The 15,704-nt window shown below is 39.1% G+C and overlaps 1 protein-coding gene and 2 long non-coding RNA genes across 5 annotated transcripts in view; 1 reads left to right on the top strand and 2 right to left on the bottom strand.

The window, feature by feature from the left end:
* Positions 1-15,704, top strand: part of FGF13 (fibroblast growth factor 13) — a 612,099-nt gene that overhangs the window by 518,189 nt on the left and 78,206 nt on the right. The gene's annotated exons all lie outside the window — the stretch shown is intronic.
* LOC126946155 (uncharacterized) overlaps positions 1-15,704 on the bottom strand; it is a 79,698-nt gene that overhangs the window by 62,339 nt on the left and 1,655 nt on the right. The window lies entirely within an intron of this gene.
* Positions 11,129-15,576, bottom strand: LOC126946158 (uncharacterized). The gene is made up of 3 exons (XR_007722599.1): positions 15,541-15,576; positions 12,900-12,985; positions 11,129-11,822 (listed from the first exon to the last, which is right to left on the bottom strand). It is a non-coding gene; the product is annotated as an uncharacterized LOC126946158 (long non-coding RNA).

Here is a 15,704-nt window from a genome sequence, read left to right as displayed (position 1 = left end):
AGAAAAGTTGCAAATATAGTCCAGAGAATTCATATATACCCTTCATCTAGGTTTTCCTAAAGTTAACATACATCTGTCAAAACTAAGAAATCAACACTTGTACATTATTATCAACTAAACCCCTGACTTTATTTGGATTTCCCCAGGTTTTCCACTGAGGCCCTTTTTCTGTTCCAGGATTCAATCCAGGATAGCACAGTGCATTTAGTCATTATGTCTCCTCAGTCTCCTCTGGTTTGTGAGAGTTTCTTTGCTTTTTATTGGTTTTTAGCTCAGACTGTTTTAATAGTAATTCCACATGGCTTATGCGTCCTAAAGATAAGACCACTGACTAGTCCAGCAATTTGCCTAGTTTACGAATTCCAACCTGCATTGTTAAGTACCATACTTAAAAACTTCTGTCCTACAATGAATTACCTTTGACTAACCCCAGCCTTGAAAACCCTGTAAGTACTCTTTGCTAACTCCTCCTTTTTAACATAGTACTGAGACTCTGTCAAGGGGGACTTTCTCTTGCTTAGTATGTTTCACATACCCGGCTTTGTATGATCAGCAGGTTTCTCTGGTAGTCTTTGTGTGAGGGCTTTGACAAAAGGGTCTATGATGATACTATTCAATCATCTACTAAATGCAAGAATCCCTTCCACAACATCTGATTGGTACTGGCACAGGTCTGTGTGATCCCATGGCCCCTCTATGAACATTGCCAGTGACAAGACATTGATGACCTTTCAAGATAGTCCATGCTACCTATTTTTAGACAATCCCTATTGTTGGAAATGTCTTCATCAAAATGAACCCTAATGTATTTCCTTGCAGCTTCTCTTCATTCGTCCTATTTCTGTCTTCCAGAAAATCAAAATATGGGATGGAAAGTAAGCTCCGTGCACAGTTCCACTCAAGTGGTATGCAAGGAGTCGGACACAGTTGGGTGGTCCTAGCTTTGTTCACATCGTGTCACTTGTTAGTTGTGTGAATTTGGGCTAATGACTCAACTTCTCTGGGCCTTAATTTTCTTACCTGATAAAAACAAAACAAACAGAAAAACACTCTACCTCATAGGAGTGTTGTAAAAATGAAAGAAATAACACACATTGAAGCACCTACCACCCTGACAAGCTCAGAGAATTCTCTTAATAAATGATAGTTACCTTTTGGTCAGATGACCACCTCCTGAGTACCCAAGATGAAATGTACCATTTATGTTATATTGCATTATTGTATTATTAGTTCTGCTTCACAGCAGTGAATCCTAACGTTCCCTTCTCGTTAACTAATTTCTTAAAAGGTTTAATTTTATTTTTCTGTTGACCTTTTTTTCCCCTCAAGATTTAATTAAGTTGTTACTGAACAGAATTGAAGTGTTAAATAACCTAAGACGATGGGTTTCTAGCATTCATGAATTCCATGCATTGAAACCGGTGAGATTAGTCATGGCAGTGGATAGGAGAGCTTGGCAGGGATTAGCAAATACTCCTGTTAATCAGCAGAATGTGCAAATTAGGCCCTGGCTCATGGCATTGATATAAATCTCCATGGCAACACCAGGGTTAGCTGTTTACATGTGAAGAAGTGATTTCAAAGCTGCAAAGGATGATAGAAATTACTGCAATGACCATAAATAGGAAAAAAACTGAGGAAAGGAGAAGTATTCCCACTTCTTAAAGAAATTCATACAACTTTCTATAAATTTAGTAGTAGTTTTACCATCTCTGAGCCTCTACTACTGGAAAGTTAATTGACAGTGATATAAACAGAAAGAAAGTAAGAGGGAGTAGAAGAGGGTCTGAAATCATTCATAAAATATACAATTTTTTTGTATATTTTATGACCTCTGACCAAATAACTATAAATCAGGATTATTTCCATATCTGTGTGGAGCAGGACTGTCTGAGTTAGTATCCTACTTCCACCATTCATTAGCTGTGTGACCTTGGGCAAAATTTGTAATCTCATTGTATCTTTTCTCCTCACCTATAACATAGAGCTAATAATAGTACCTACCTCAGAAGGTTGTTATGAGATTTGGATAAGTTAACATATGCAAAGTATTTGGAACAACGGTTGGCCCAGAGTAAATGCTTGTAAGAATGTTAGCTGCTATTATTATTATCACTGTTATTATTATTCCTGTTACTTGGCCATAATTCTTGAGTATAGACTACCTTTCTATTTTATACCCTGTAAAGAAACTACAGAGTGGGAAAGGTTATATTTTTCATTTTCTAATTTTGTTTGTGCTGGAAAAGAGACTTGGAAATGTCAGCACTAGAGAGGTTTTATAGATATTATCATTTTCAATTTCAGTACAACACTTAATAAAATGATAGCTGTGATTCTAGGTGAAACATAGGATCCAAGTAAAGCCACTTTATTATTTAAACTCTCATCAAAATCCAGGAGCAGGTGGATATCTATAAAATGTGATGTGATCAAAATTGAATTAGTTTACCTCAGAAATAGAGCTACCTTTTTAAACATATATGTAGCTCTGAAAATTAAACCCAGGCCCCTGTCCTCTCATGGACCAATTTTCTCTGTGGTTTCAGCTCATTTCATCTTACTTGTGTCTGTTGGTTGATTAGGCTTCTAATCCAAGCAGGATAATTGCCGTAATTCAAGTTTGGATTCAATTTTCAGTGCTTACATTTGATGGGAGATTATTCAAATAGATACTGGGCTGTTTGCTTTCTGAGGTCAAAATTGTTGCTACTTTTTTATTAATGCCAGCAAATCTCTTGCCAGTCACCACACAGTGGTTCAAAAGCTTTTGGAGGCCACCTAATGGAGCTGAAAGGGAGTGAGACTAGGAGTTAGAAACCTGGGTTGGAAACCCTGCTGGCCTCCTCTTCTATCTGACTCTTGGTCATTCACTATGATGTTTCTTTATTTGTGTTTCAATTTTATTTTCTTGTGCACCTTTTTGTAAGCCATTTCAATTCTTCTTTGGAATGAGTTAATTAATGAGTTAATGAATGATTAATTAATAAATTTGTTGTGCGCTGTTAAAGCAAACCATGACCTCTTGGTGGGACACAATTTTCCGATTTATAAAAAGACCCGGTTGAAACCTACTCTGCCTACTTCACCAGTTCTCATACAGATTGAATAAGACACTGGTTGTGAAAGAGTTTCGTGAGACAGATATTGTATAATTGTATACTTGTAAAAGAGTATTTTAATATCAGAATATGGCTAAACTATGGACCAACATAATTACTAACCTGATTTAACTTTCCCTTTAACAAGAATCAAATAGTCCTTTGTTTATACTTTAATGCCTGAACATTGCTTCTGTTTGTTATTAAAACATGACCTAAGTCCTACATACTCTAACATTTATTGTACATGAACCTACTCATCCAAATGGACCTGTCTTGCATTTCATTGCTTCAGATGTCCCCTGTGCGGTTTCCAAAGGGAGAAAGAGAGAGTTAGCTAATCCATTTATTCATAAAACTACAATTTATTGAGCCCCTACTCTGTCTGGATGTGGAGACCCAGAGATGAAGTCCTAATCCCTGCCTCAGTGAACTCACTATTTAGTGGGAAAGACAGACAAGTAGAAAGAAATTAACCTTATAGTTGTCATTAAATAGCTATATATATATAGGCTATGGAACAGAACATTTTTACATGGGAAATTTGAGGAAGGTGTCCCAGAAGAGGTAATATCTGAGATCAATCCTAAAGACTTTGCTAGGTAGGAGGGAATAGAATTTTCAAGGGTATAGCAGTTGGAGTGGCTAAAGGGTATGAGGGGGTTATTTTGGAGAAAGGAAATACTTTGGTATGCCTGAAATACAGTGTGTCAGAGAGTGACAAAAAGGAAGTGTGACAAAGAAATCTGGGTCCCGATACTGGAAGGCTTGTGCATGATGAAGAGCCACTGAATACCTGTTAGCGGGGCATAATGTGATCAGATATGTAGGTTAGAACTGTAGCAGTGAGCAGAGTAGTTTGATCACAGGCAAGACAAGAGGCAGAGGAATGCAGTTAGGAGACTATAATGAAATTCAGGAAAGAAATGAAACAAGAATAGATGAATGTCTTAACAATTGGAATTTAGAGGTGCTATGAAGAAGGTAGAACTGTAGTATTTGGTTACCCCTTGGATGTAGAGTGGGCGGAAAGGAAAGAGTTGAGGATAATGTCCAGGTTTCTGGTTTGGTTAAAATAGAGGATGTATCCAGAAAGGGGTGAGATAAAAGAAACACCATTAATCACTACATGGATAAGACAAGAGGAATCAGTATTGGGAGATAAGTTCAATTTTGGATTTGTTTCATTTGAGGTCCTGAGGGTCAATTGGGTATAACTATCCTTATATGGAGCTCAGAACTGAGTAGATGAAAGCAGTGGAGACCATTGGAGTTGTCATAGTGTAAATGGTACTTCTCTCCTGCACTATTCATATGGCTGGGTCCATATCATATTTTAAGAGTCAGCAAAATGTTATCTCCTTTTAGAGGCCTTCTCTGACCTTCCAATTTCAGTTAGGTTCTTCTGCATTACTCTTGAATGACATTATATTTTTATAGCAGTAATCACAATTTATAACTAATTATATGTGTTGTTAATTATCTGACTCCTCATTACACTATAATTTTCATGTGGTCAAGATATCTGCTTTGATCACCACTGAATACCTACAACTCCGCCTGGCACCTAGTAGATGCTCAAAGAACATTTGTAGGATGGATGAATAAAGTCACTAGAGCAAATACCTAGAAAGAAAAGATTGAGGGAGAAAATTAGAGGGTATAGGACAGAATCCTAAAGCACTCAAATGGTTAATAAGAGGAAAGGGGAACCAGAAAATGAGAAAAAGTAGGAGCAGTCAAATACAGATATGAGGAAAACTAGGAGAGCATAATGTTGGACAAGCCAAGGGGAGAAGGTTCATGTGTTACAAAGAGAATGGTCAACAGCATCAAACACTGCTGAAAGGTTGTATAAAGTAATGACAGCGAACAAGGCATTGGATATGACAATAAGAAGGTTACCGATCACTTTAGTAACAGTAGTTTTAGTGATATGGTGAAAGTAAAGAATGAATGAGGACTTATAGTCAATATGTTGAACTAATGTATTGCTTGTTACTACCTATTCTACAGAAACACAGAAATAGTGAGTAAAATATTACTGTAAGTCTTTGACAATATGCAAGAGAATTCAAAAGCCAAAAAAGGAAACTCTGTAGGTGATAGAAATTAAGAAACAATTCAAAGCCAAAGCAAATTACAGCAGTTGAAGTTAAATGGCCATCAAGTGTAGCCGAAGTGGGTATATACCCTGGGACTTAAGTTGAAGCCACAGCCCTGATACAGAGCCCTGAATGGACTGCACAACCCCAGGAGCCAATGAGTCCAATTCAGTTCATGACAAATCAGGGCCCAAGGCCTGGGGACACAGAATGTAAGTGGGGTTTCCATTCTGGGCTGAGAATATAAAATATTGGAACCCACATCTGAACCCATACTATGAATCTGTACTGGGAAATTAAAATAAAAACTGATCTGTAATCAGTGAAACCCATAGAGTGCTGGCAGAGAAAAACACAAAACTATTGAGGTAGGTAACTCTACTCTCCAGGGTTCATGTGGTATTTTACAGAGAACAACGCTCCTGTTGAATGTAAGCACACAGTCGAATTTACAGAGCAAGAAGAGGAATAAAACAGCATGGAAGAGTCAGCAGTGACAGTAACCAGAGTAATTCAGACTCCAGAAATAAGGCAGTATGAAAGAGGCTTTAACATACGTGCATAAGTGTCATCAAAATGTTCAGTAAGATAAAGGAATAAAATTCAGAAGATATGATCAGAACATCATGAAAAAATAGCAGACATAGTATCAAACACCAAACAGAAAATGTAAATATGTATATGTATTTAATATATGTGTATATATATTATATATATAACATTTGTGTATATATCTAATTTTATGTCATTCATAAAATATTATTGTATAATATATAATATAGTATTTCTATCAATGAAATAAAAACAAAATCAACAGATAAATCCAGCTAAAGAGGGGATCAGTGAAGCACCCAGATTTGGCAAAGAAAGACATAGAGATGGAACTAGGAAAGAGAAGTAAGGAATCATGAGGGAGAGACTAAATAAAATGAATATTGTATCCATCATTTCTGTGTTTTGTGGAAGAATAGGTAGGATGCACCTAACAGAAGTTTCAGTAGAACAATAGAGATTTAAAGAGAGGCAATAAGTAAAGAGTTGATAGCTAAATTTCCAGAATTGAAGCACAGCAATAGAAAACCTGAGTAAGCACAATTGAAGAGGAATACAGTGAGCAGGGAAATTTTCAATATGTTTTCAATATATTCAAATATCAACCAAATCCTAGTTGTTTCGCTCCTGTAGGAATATTGAAATCTATATAGATGAATTACTGGCATTACCTGGCTTGGACAACCTTTTCACACAATCTTTAATTTGTTAGCTTAAAGTTTTATCATTATAAAATTATTTATTGACTGCCCATGTGAGAAATCTCTGGTCTCCAACTTCACTCCAGTTATATCAGGAGAACGGCTGACTTACCATGGCATACATTTTTATTGGCATCTTTCTAAACGGATTACTTCTACTGGTGCCGGTCAGAAATCAGTAACAAGTGTATACTTGGACATCAATGTTGACAATATGTGCTGAATGCGATCAGCAGGAAAAAGAAGACAATCTTTTATAAGCAAGGAATAAAAACTTACAAATGTTCATCAGAATATCCACATAGCACAGTCAATTTCCCCCAATCCCCAATGGTTGATGTTCAAAGTGTAGGGATATAAAAATCTAAAGGTTTTGCAAGTTCTTTAAGCTGAGGGAAAGTAATATGGCCTAGTAAAAAGAATATAGTACCAGGAGTCAGTCGACATCCAGGTTTGAAGTCTGGCTTTACCTAATTTCGTTCCCCAACTTCTGAACTTCTTCCCATCCTCCCACATTCATCTTCAGTGACAGGTTTTGTTTTCTGAAGCTGGACTCAATTCCTGCCTTCCTGCCCTCCTGCCCACAGAGTTAGCTGTGCCCTCTTTGGGCTCTGAAAACACTGGATATTTAGTATCATTCTTAAAGTGCTTGTCACACTTCTGTTTTAGTTAACTATTTACTTCTCTTTCTCCTCCACTTGAGGCCAGGGACAGTCACTGGAGAGGCAGTAGAGTCGTTTTTTAAAACATGAGATATAAAGTCAGTATGCATGGATCCAAATTCTGACTCCACCACTCCCTACACTAATGAATGCATTACCCTTTCTTCATCTGAGCTTGTTAATCAGTAAAATGGGGATAAGTTCATAAGGTATTTTAAGTATTAAAAGAGCAAACAAAGATCAAGTACAGTAAGTCCTCGCTTAAATGTCATAAATAGGTTCTTGGAAACTGCAACTTTAAGTGAAATGACACACAGCATGTCTTCAAATCATGTCATTTCCTTCAATATTTCCTCATAATGTTGATGAGAAAAAAAATTGGTTTCATTATGTCATTTTGCTTAAAACTGCAGTTTTCAAGAACGTATCAATGCCACTAAGTAATGATTTATTGTACTTTGAATAGTGCCTGGAGTAGAGTTGGTGCTCAATACATTAGAGCTATTAGTATTTTTGTATCCTTCAGGTCTTAGCTCAGTACTTGGCAAATAGTTCCCAGTAAATTTTGAATGAATAAATTAATGAATGAACAAATGAACAAATGGCCCAAGCCAAATGTATTTAACTTCTCTTGCCTCAGATCTCTTCTCTAAAATGAAATCTTTAGGTGAGCATCAAGGCTCCTGTTAGGAAATCAGTTTCTAAAATTGCTTGAGGCCTTCGGTGGTTGCAAGAAAAGTTACTAAATAAGTTCAGTCAGTTGACTGTACTTTTAACTGTTTGTCAGAAGGGAAAAGATAGAGCAAATTAGCTAGAATAGATATTGGAGAAACTCCTAATTACAAAAGGATAGTCATGGGCTTCCTAGTATGGAAGTGAATACACTGTGTATAATATTTTTCTCTCTTTTGGCTGAACTCAAGCTTCCTGTAGCTAAAAACAGATGGCACAAAAAAGCTTACAGTGTGGAAAGCCAGTTTTTCCTGTATGAAAAGAACTGAGTGTTTGGAGTGCTTTAACTTCTTGTCTCTGCTAAGTAGTGATGGAGAGAAAGGCCGGGAAGTGAAGTGTCCTTTGGGTCTCATAGCATTCCAAAGTCCCAGATTACCTGAGTCAAAACAGGTTCCAGTGTCAAACTATTTCTTGGTCTAGGAAACATAGAATAACATTAAGTAGTGATTTATAATCCTATAATTTTCATGAGAAAGTTAGCAATGTTTTCTTTAAATATTGCTGTAAGAAGTTATTGAGTGTTATGAACTGTGCTTATAACTAGAAATAGATCATATGTATTATTTTTATTTCATAATTCAGTTTTGTTAAAGAAAAAAAACTGATTAGAAAATCCTGCTATATTTCATCTTGTTCAGTCCCCTAAGCAAAAAGATAGTCACATCCAGGCACCACTGTTGAGCAACCCAATGAGGAAAGAAGTAGTATTTAAAGGTCTGGCCTTGTACACATAAATTGTACTTTTTGGCTAAGGATCCTTAGTTTAAATACTTGCACTTCCACTGATGTACTAGCCAGGAAACCATAGTCATATCACTTAGTCTTTCTAGGCTTCACTTTCCTCACCTTTGCAACAGCAATAATGATAATACGTACCTTACATGTTGTTGTAAGGATTAAAGGGAATAAGGTTATAGCACTTAACAAGTTGCTTGTCCAATTATACCCATAGTATTTATTGAGTGTTATCACCATTTCCAACCCTAGTTTTGGGAAAAACAAATCTAAAGCAGAGGGGAGAGCTTAAAAATCATCTATAGCATCTGCACAATTCTCAGGTGGGTTATTAACCTGTCTTTCACCTCCTCAGAATATGGAGGATAGTATTTTCTCTGAATATACCAGGTTCTTCTGCCCAAATCTTGGTCCGTGTCTGAAAAGAGTTGTGTTAAGACTCTTAATCCTGAGGGAACACTAAAGTATGTTCCCATTACCTCTGTGTTGCTTTAAAAAATATAAATTCTTGATAGGAAATTGGGGCAAACAGTGCCATTGGCAAGTAGGAAATCCACCAGTGTTCCTTAATGCTGGTTGTGAATCTTGCCTCCATATGCTAAATAATAACAGACACTAGATCATTTGCCCACACTGCATTCCTCTCCTCAAATCCTGAGTTTAGGTCAAACCTTCCAGTAACTTTATTTCCTGAATTGGCTGAAATCCAGAAAAATTAGGTTGTCTGTTTTTGCCTCAAACCCTCCATCATTTTTTCCCCTAGCTTTTCATTTAGATTACCTAGTTCACTGGGCAAGAAATGAACCCAGTGTTACAGATACTTTGTCTCTGATTCTTGTACATTTTTAGGCTGCCATAAATGTCTCACCAGAGAAACCTCATTTATGTTTGTTAGCCATCGCTTAGTTCATAAGCCATCGCTTAGTTCATAAAATAGAAATTGTTCCTTCAAGATCTTCAAATATTATTGAGTAAAACAGAATCAAAATCACTCAGAGAACCTGATGCTTTTCTTGGCTCTAGACACTCTGTCACCACTGAAGCAACCCATTTGATTAACAATATATTTATTGTGTCTACAAAGTGTTATCTGCAAGTTGGATGAGAGAAACTTTAGGAAATGAATGTGACTGCCTTGATCCACATGCTCCAGGTTCATCCAGTATGATCTTCCAAAGGCAAAAGCACTAACAATCAGCTTTGTGCTTTGGTTCACACCTGTAATTTCCAGCACTTTGGGAGGCCAAGGCGGGAGGATCACTTGAAGCCACGAGATAGATAGAGACAAGCGTGGGCAACAAAGAAAGACCTTAGCTTTAGAAAACGAAAGTAGTTAAATGTGGTGGCATGTGCCCATAGTCGTAGCTACTTGGGGACTGAGGTGGGACATGGCTTGAGCCCAGGAGTTAGAGGTTACAGTGAGCTGATCATGCCACTGCACTCCTGACTGGGTGACAGAGAGACCAGGTCTCAAAAAAACAAAACAAACAAACAAAAACAACAACAAAAGCACTAGCAATCCCCATGCCCTATCAGAGGGAACCTTTGCCTTCTCATAATGGTGTTACTGCCCCTTTCCACTTTCCCTGTGACTGCTTCTTGGTGGCAGGTCATGGTTATACAAATAGTAGTGTCGTTTTTATGACAGAATGATCGTCTTAATGGAAATCAACCCACATACCCACCTAGATAGAAAAGGTTTTTGTTGTATTCATAAAAGCTTTTATAGAAGAAAAATCAGCAATCAATTATAGTATTTAACAACCCTCTCTGAAAAGAATGTTTTCCTTGTACCAAACTTAAATCCCCACATATTAAAGCTTAAGCTCATTTCCTTGTGTTCTCTCCTCAAGATTAAGAGAGAAACCTCCACCCCAGAAAGCTGCTATTTCTCTCCAGGTTTTCTTGATTAAATGGCCAAGCAGGTAATCAGAGGCCTTGAACTCTCGATGTTGCAGCTGCCATGGCTAATTAAATGGTGAAGTGCTGAATTCACCGACATGATTAATACCATCAGGGCGTTTTATGGCTTTAATGTTCATAAATTATGACTGAACAATGAAATTTTTATGTGGGTGATAGGATTTTTCTTCTTAAGGATCAGAATTAATCAGTGTTTTCTCAATTGATTTTAAATATAAATCAAAGGTAGCTTCAGTAAATTCTATAGCTTAAGTATTTAGAGAATGATCTCAGAGACAGGACATAATGAAGACCAAGCCACCATCCTAGTGTGATGCAAACCTAAGGTCTTGTGGATTTTCATTCTAAATGCAATTCAGGAGGGCCAATCAGTTTCTAAAAGGATGGTTCTGGAGACCTTTGTTTCTGAAGTATAACTCCCGTAAATGATCTAATCTTTGCCAGCTAAGATATGTGTCAGGGCATGTAACAGAATATAGTAGTCACTCTTTCTTTACTTGGAATTCTAGTGTGACACTAACAAGATTTCCTTACATTGCATTTTTCTTCCTGGAGTTAAGTGTCAAGAGTCTATTTCTTTTCTTCCTTTCTTTTTTCTTTATTTTATTTCATTTTATTTTATTTTAGAGGCAGGGTCTTACTCTGTCACCTAGGCTGAAACGCAGTGGCAGGATCATAGCTTGTTGCAGCCTGGAACTCCAGGGCTCAAGGGATCTCCTGCCTCACCTTCTCAAAATGCTGGGATTACAGGTGTGAGCCACCGTGCCTGACTGGCTGAAAAGAGCCTATTCTGTTAGCTTTTCTCTAATCTCCTCATTTGTATTTCTATCCAGTTGTTTCTCTGTGCCTTTGTAGATAGACCAAAAAATGTGGTACTTGGCTACCTCATCTCTTAAACACTCCCTCTGCTGCCTTACTTAGTGAATGGGGAGATCCCAGTGTTACTCGACCTTGGTGCATTTGAATCTGCCAACGTTTCCTTTCTTTGAGCTCATCAGCAGTCCTTGACCTGGTAACTTGCCACTCAGATATTTTGGTGAACTGTCAGTGTAGAAGGAGAACAAACTGGCAAGTGATTCTGAGTGAGCTTCTCTTCACATAAGAAGGGCGTTTGAAACCTCTCATTTTCAGAATTGCAGAAAGACAGTCAATTCCTTTCTGCTCAGAATGGACTGAGGCTGCTCCCCATTAGGCTGTCTGAGTTCTCTCATTTTTACTCATCACAGTCACATCTGTTTGGGTTTCTGTCTCTCTCCTGGAGGTGCCTCTTGAGAGCAGGTCCCCTCAGCTTCCTTACAGCTCCTCTGAGGCCTGCCAAACGAGATTGGCAGAGAGCGATCAGCATTCTATGCCCAGATAACTCACATAACTCTCTCTGAAAAGAATGCTAAAACCTAGTTCTCAAGTGAACCCACGAGGAGTGGAATCAAAGGGACTTTTGCATTTTTCCTTGGAATCCAATTTAGAATTGATGTTCTCATGGGGTGGGAAGAGAACAGAGAGATGGGAAGTATGAAGAGGGGAAGATAAAGAAGTAGGAACAGGAACATATGGGAAAAATAATCAGAGGCTCCCAGAGCCAAAAGGACTTTAAGGAACATATCATCTGGAGGTTTCCAAACATTTTGTTTTTAGTACCAGAATCTTTTCATTTTTATTTTTTACATAAGAAATCATACGATGCGCTCCACTATATAAAACAGATGAAAAGAGAAATAGAAATAAACAGTTGAATGAAAAGAGTTAAAATAGATGAAATCTACTGTTGAAACATTGGCGAGGGAACTGTTATTACTTTTCATTACTTTTAGAGTGCTGAAGAATACAAAGTGAAAACTGCCAATCTTGTCTAAGCATTACTTTAAAGATGGGAAAACTGAGGTCTGTAATATGGAGAAATGACATACTCAAGGTCACACAGCCAATTAGTGGCAGAGACAGGATTAAAACATATGTTTCCAGCCTGCCAGGCTAGAACTCTTTAGGAGTTGAGTTAGAAAAAGAAGCTAAGAATGCTTTCTTTCTGAATATGGTCAAAAAAAGAGGTTGGTGGACAATGCAATGGGACAGAGGACACCTGGGAGAAACAAAGAATAGACCCTACATTAGAATAGAGCACAGAAGAGTTTGAACCACCAGGGATAAGCAGAGATCATTGAAATTTACAAATATGAAGGAGATCCAGGAAGTTCCATAGCAAGGGCACAATGTGAACTGCTAGGAACAAATCAAAACAGGAGAAAAAGGGATTTGTAAATAGGTGTCAAAAGAGAATTCTTTATTACTTCCCCTACACAAATGTCATACTATTGGCCCAGGAAGGCAGTGGGACAGCAAAGAAAAGCAAAATATGCTTCTCTAGGATTGGCTGCAATTCTTTCATTATACTTTCTCAAGATACATGTGACTTTGGCATAGTTTCCTGTTGGAGATTTGAAAGTAATATTCACATCCGTCTCTGAAATTTTAAGCACCTGGGAAATAGACATGAGAGTTAGGAAAACACGAACATATCTGCTTTTGTGTGTGTGTGTGTGTGTGTGTGTGTGTGTGTGTGTGTGTGTGTGTGGTGGCCTGATTTCGGCTCACTGCAACCTCTGCCTCCCGAGTTCAAGCAATTCTCACGCCTCAGGCTCCTGAGAAGCTGGGACTACAGGCAAGCGCCATCATGCCTGGCTAGTTTTGTATTTTTAGTAGAGACAGGTTTTCACCATGTTGGCCAGGCTGGTCTCAAACTCCTGACCTCAGGTGATCTGCTCACCTCAGCCTCCCAAAATTATGGGATAACAGGCGTGAGCCACTACGCCTGGCCAATATCTGCATTATGAATGGTTAAGTTCATTGAGCAATATGATTTGGATCCAATTTCAGAATGGTTTTCTTTCACTTTCTGCCCCAGATTGAATTTACCCTCTGGTCACAGGCCTTTGTGAGTTCTCTTAGTAGAAGAGAGAGGAGAATGAATGAGGTCTGTAGGCAGACAGATCACAGAGAGATGCCCCCTTCTCAAGTCTCATTGATAATGTGCCATGCATTTTCCTGTTCATGAAGACAAAAAGATTCAAGGGGGGCAGGGTATAAAAAGACAGAAATACTTTTTGTGGGTTGGCAGGAACATGTGATGGAGGCAGAGTCTGGTTCCCCCTCCCCCATACTCTTCATTTTTTCAATATTATACAATTTAATCAGGGAGAGAAGGATTAGAGCAAGAAAGACATCTACAAACATGTGTAGAATCACCTGGTTATCAGCTTTGGCCCAGTGGTTCCATGAGCTCATGTGGAGTAGACGGGAGTTAGAACCAAAAGGATGTATTTACAGTTTGTGTTTGCAAATTTGTAATAAATGCCCCCGCCATTCTTATTATATATTCCTGAAGTCTTCTCTGAGTCTGTTTACCTCTAATACGTACCACAGAGTGGCCACATCAATAATTCTACAGGCATCCTGAAAATACCTTATCAATGGTATTGGCAGAAGCAAACAGTGAGAGCTATCTGAGAGAAGTGGAAGAAAAAGGGTGTGGGAAAGCCCTTATGATTTTCTCAATACCATCTCTCCTTCTAAGGTCTATCCCCTTCCTGAATCAGAACTTCATCCTTCTTTAGCTTTTGCATGCCTGCTCTAGGTCAGGATCCCGAGACAGAAATGAGAGTAGGAACAAAAGGCCCTTGGGGTTGGTGCTCAGCAAAAGGTAAAAACATGAAGAGAATAGCAGAGACCTTGTACCTGTTCATCACCCACCCCAAATATTTGGGCCCGATCAAAGCTTCTCCTGACCCCTCTTTATGTAAGATATTTCCCTTCATGGTATCTGGAATTTAAACAACAATCACATACATTTTGAACTAGGAAGTAGCCTCCTGCTCTTCAGAATCAGTATCAGTCAGTCATTCATCAGGGATTTATTTTTCCCCATGAATCAAAGTTTAAAGAAGTGGATACTTGAATAGACTTGAGGTGTTAAAACTCTCGTCTACCTTGTCCTCCCTTTTCATTTGGGAAAGCCAAAAGCACAAAACAGTAGGTAGAAAATGTCAGACCCTTTGGCATCGTTCTCCTGTAGCTATCAGTCTCAGCCCACTGCAACCTTTACCCCAGTCTACCTTGCAGACACACAGTGGTGCTTCTGATGGAGCAAGAGACATTTCAAGATTGGGGAGAAGTGGAAGGAGGGGTAGCAACAGCTTCCCCTGTGAAGCAATGGAATCTACAGAAGGGTCCGGTGATTCAGCTCTTATGTTCTAGGAAGCCTGAAAGCATTTCAGTGTTGCTGAGTCCGAGCGTGTTTGCTGGACGGTCAGGCAAGGAAAAAAGGGCTGGGGTCTGAAGATAAGCTGAGCATCTGGTTTTGCATCTACATTAGTTCTGAGAAGAGGTGATGGGGGTGCCATGCGGGAGTGCAGTAAAGACGGCGTAGGGCTGCCAGGTAGTACAGCTGCTCTATTTTGCTTGCTATTTGGCCTCAGAAATCAAGTAAAATAGTCAAATAATTGTGTGTGTTTGAAGGTAGGGATGTAGATAGGCCATTTCTCTTCGCTGCATTTCTGGCCTCAAAACCTCTTCTTTCTTTTCCTCCAGAATAAAATATAACGCAGGGAGAGGACAGAACTTGTTCATAGAGTGAGGCCAGCGACAAGCCAGACTGGTTCCTGAATTGGAGGGAGGAAGGCTGCCTGACTTTGGAGGAGCAGAAAACATTAAGTTAGGAGATGAGAGATGGGCCACGGCTTAAATAGAGAGGTTCGACTCTGCATTTCCCAAACACGTCGTGCTTATGGTACACGACCCAAGCTCTCTGCTTGAATCCCAAATCTGAGCGGACAGATAAGGGGGCGTAGAGGAAAAACAGGTTTTGGACCCTACAAATTGGCTTGAAATGAAAAGTCAGCAAAAACCACTGGGTGGCAGCGTGGTGTGCGGGCGCAGCTCTGCAGTGCCTGCTTCTGCTGCTGCCGCTGGGGCTGAACCCGTCTGGGGACTCTGGCCTCCTCTCCTGAATGGCTACAAGTGTCGCCAAGCAAAATACCTCCGCGCGGGTGTGTGAGGGTTCTCCGGGTTGTTGGTGCGTCCAAGCCTGAGGCAGGGATCTGGCGAACTTCTGAGGGGCTCCAGCCCGAGCACAATCTGGTCAGCTCAAACACTAAGGAAACACCCCCACCACGCCATCCCCCAATGCCAAGCAAACCCCCG

This window comes from Macaca thibetana, chromosome X, assembly GCF_024542745.1.
Source record: "Macaca thibetana thibetana isolate TM-01 chromosome X, ASM2454274v1, whole genome shotgun sequence".
Taxonomy (NCBI): domain Eukaryota; kingdom Metazoa; phylum Chordata; class Mammalia; order Primates; family Cercopithecidae; genus Macaca; species Macaca thibetana.
Note: the sequence above shows the minus strand (reverse complement) of the source record. Positions and strands in the feature narration are given on the sequence as shown.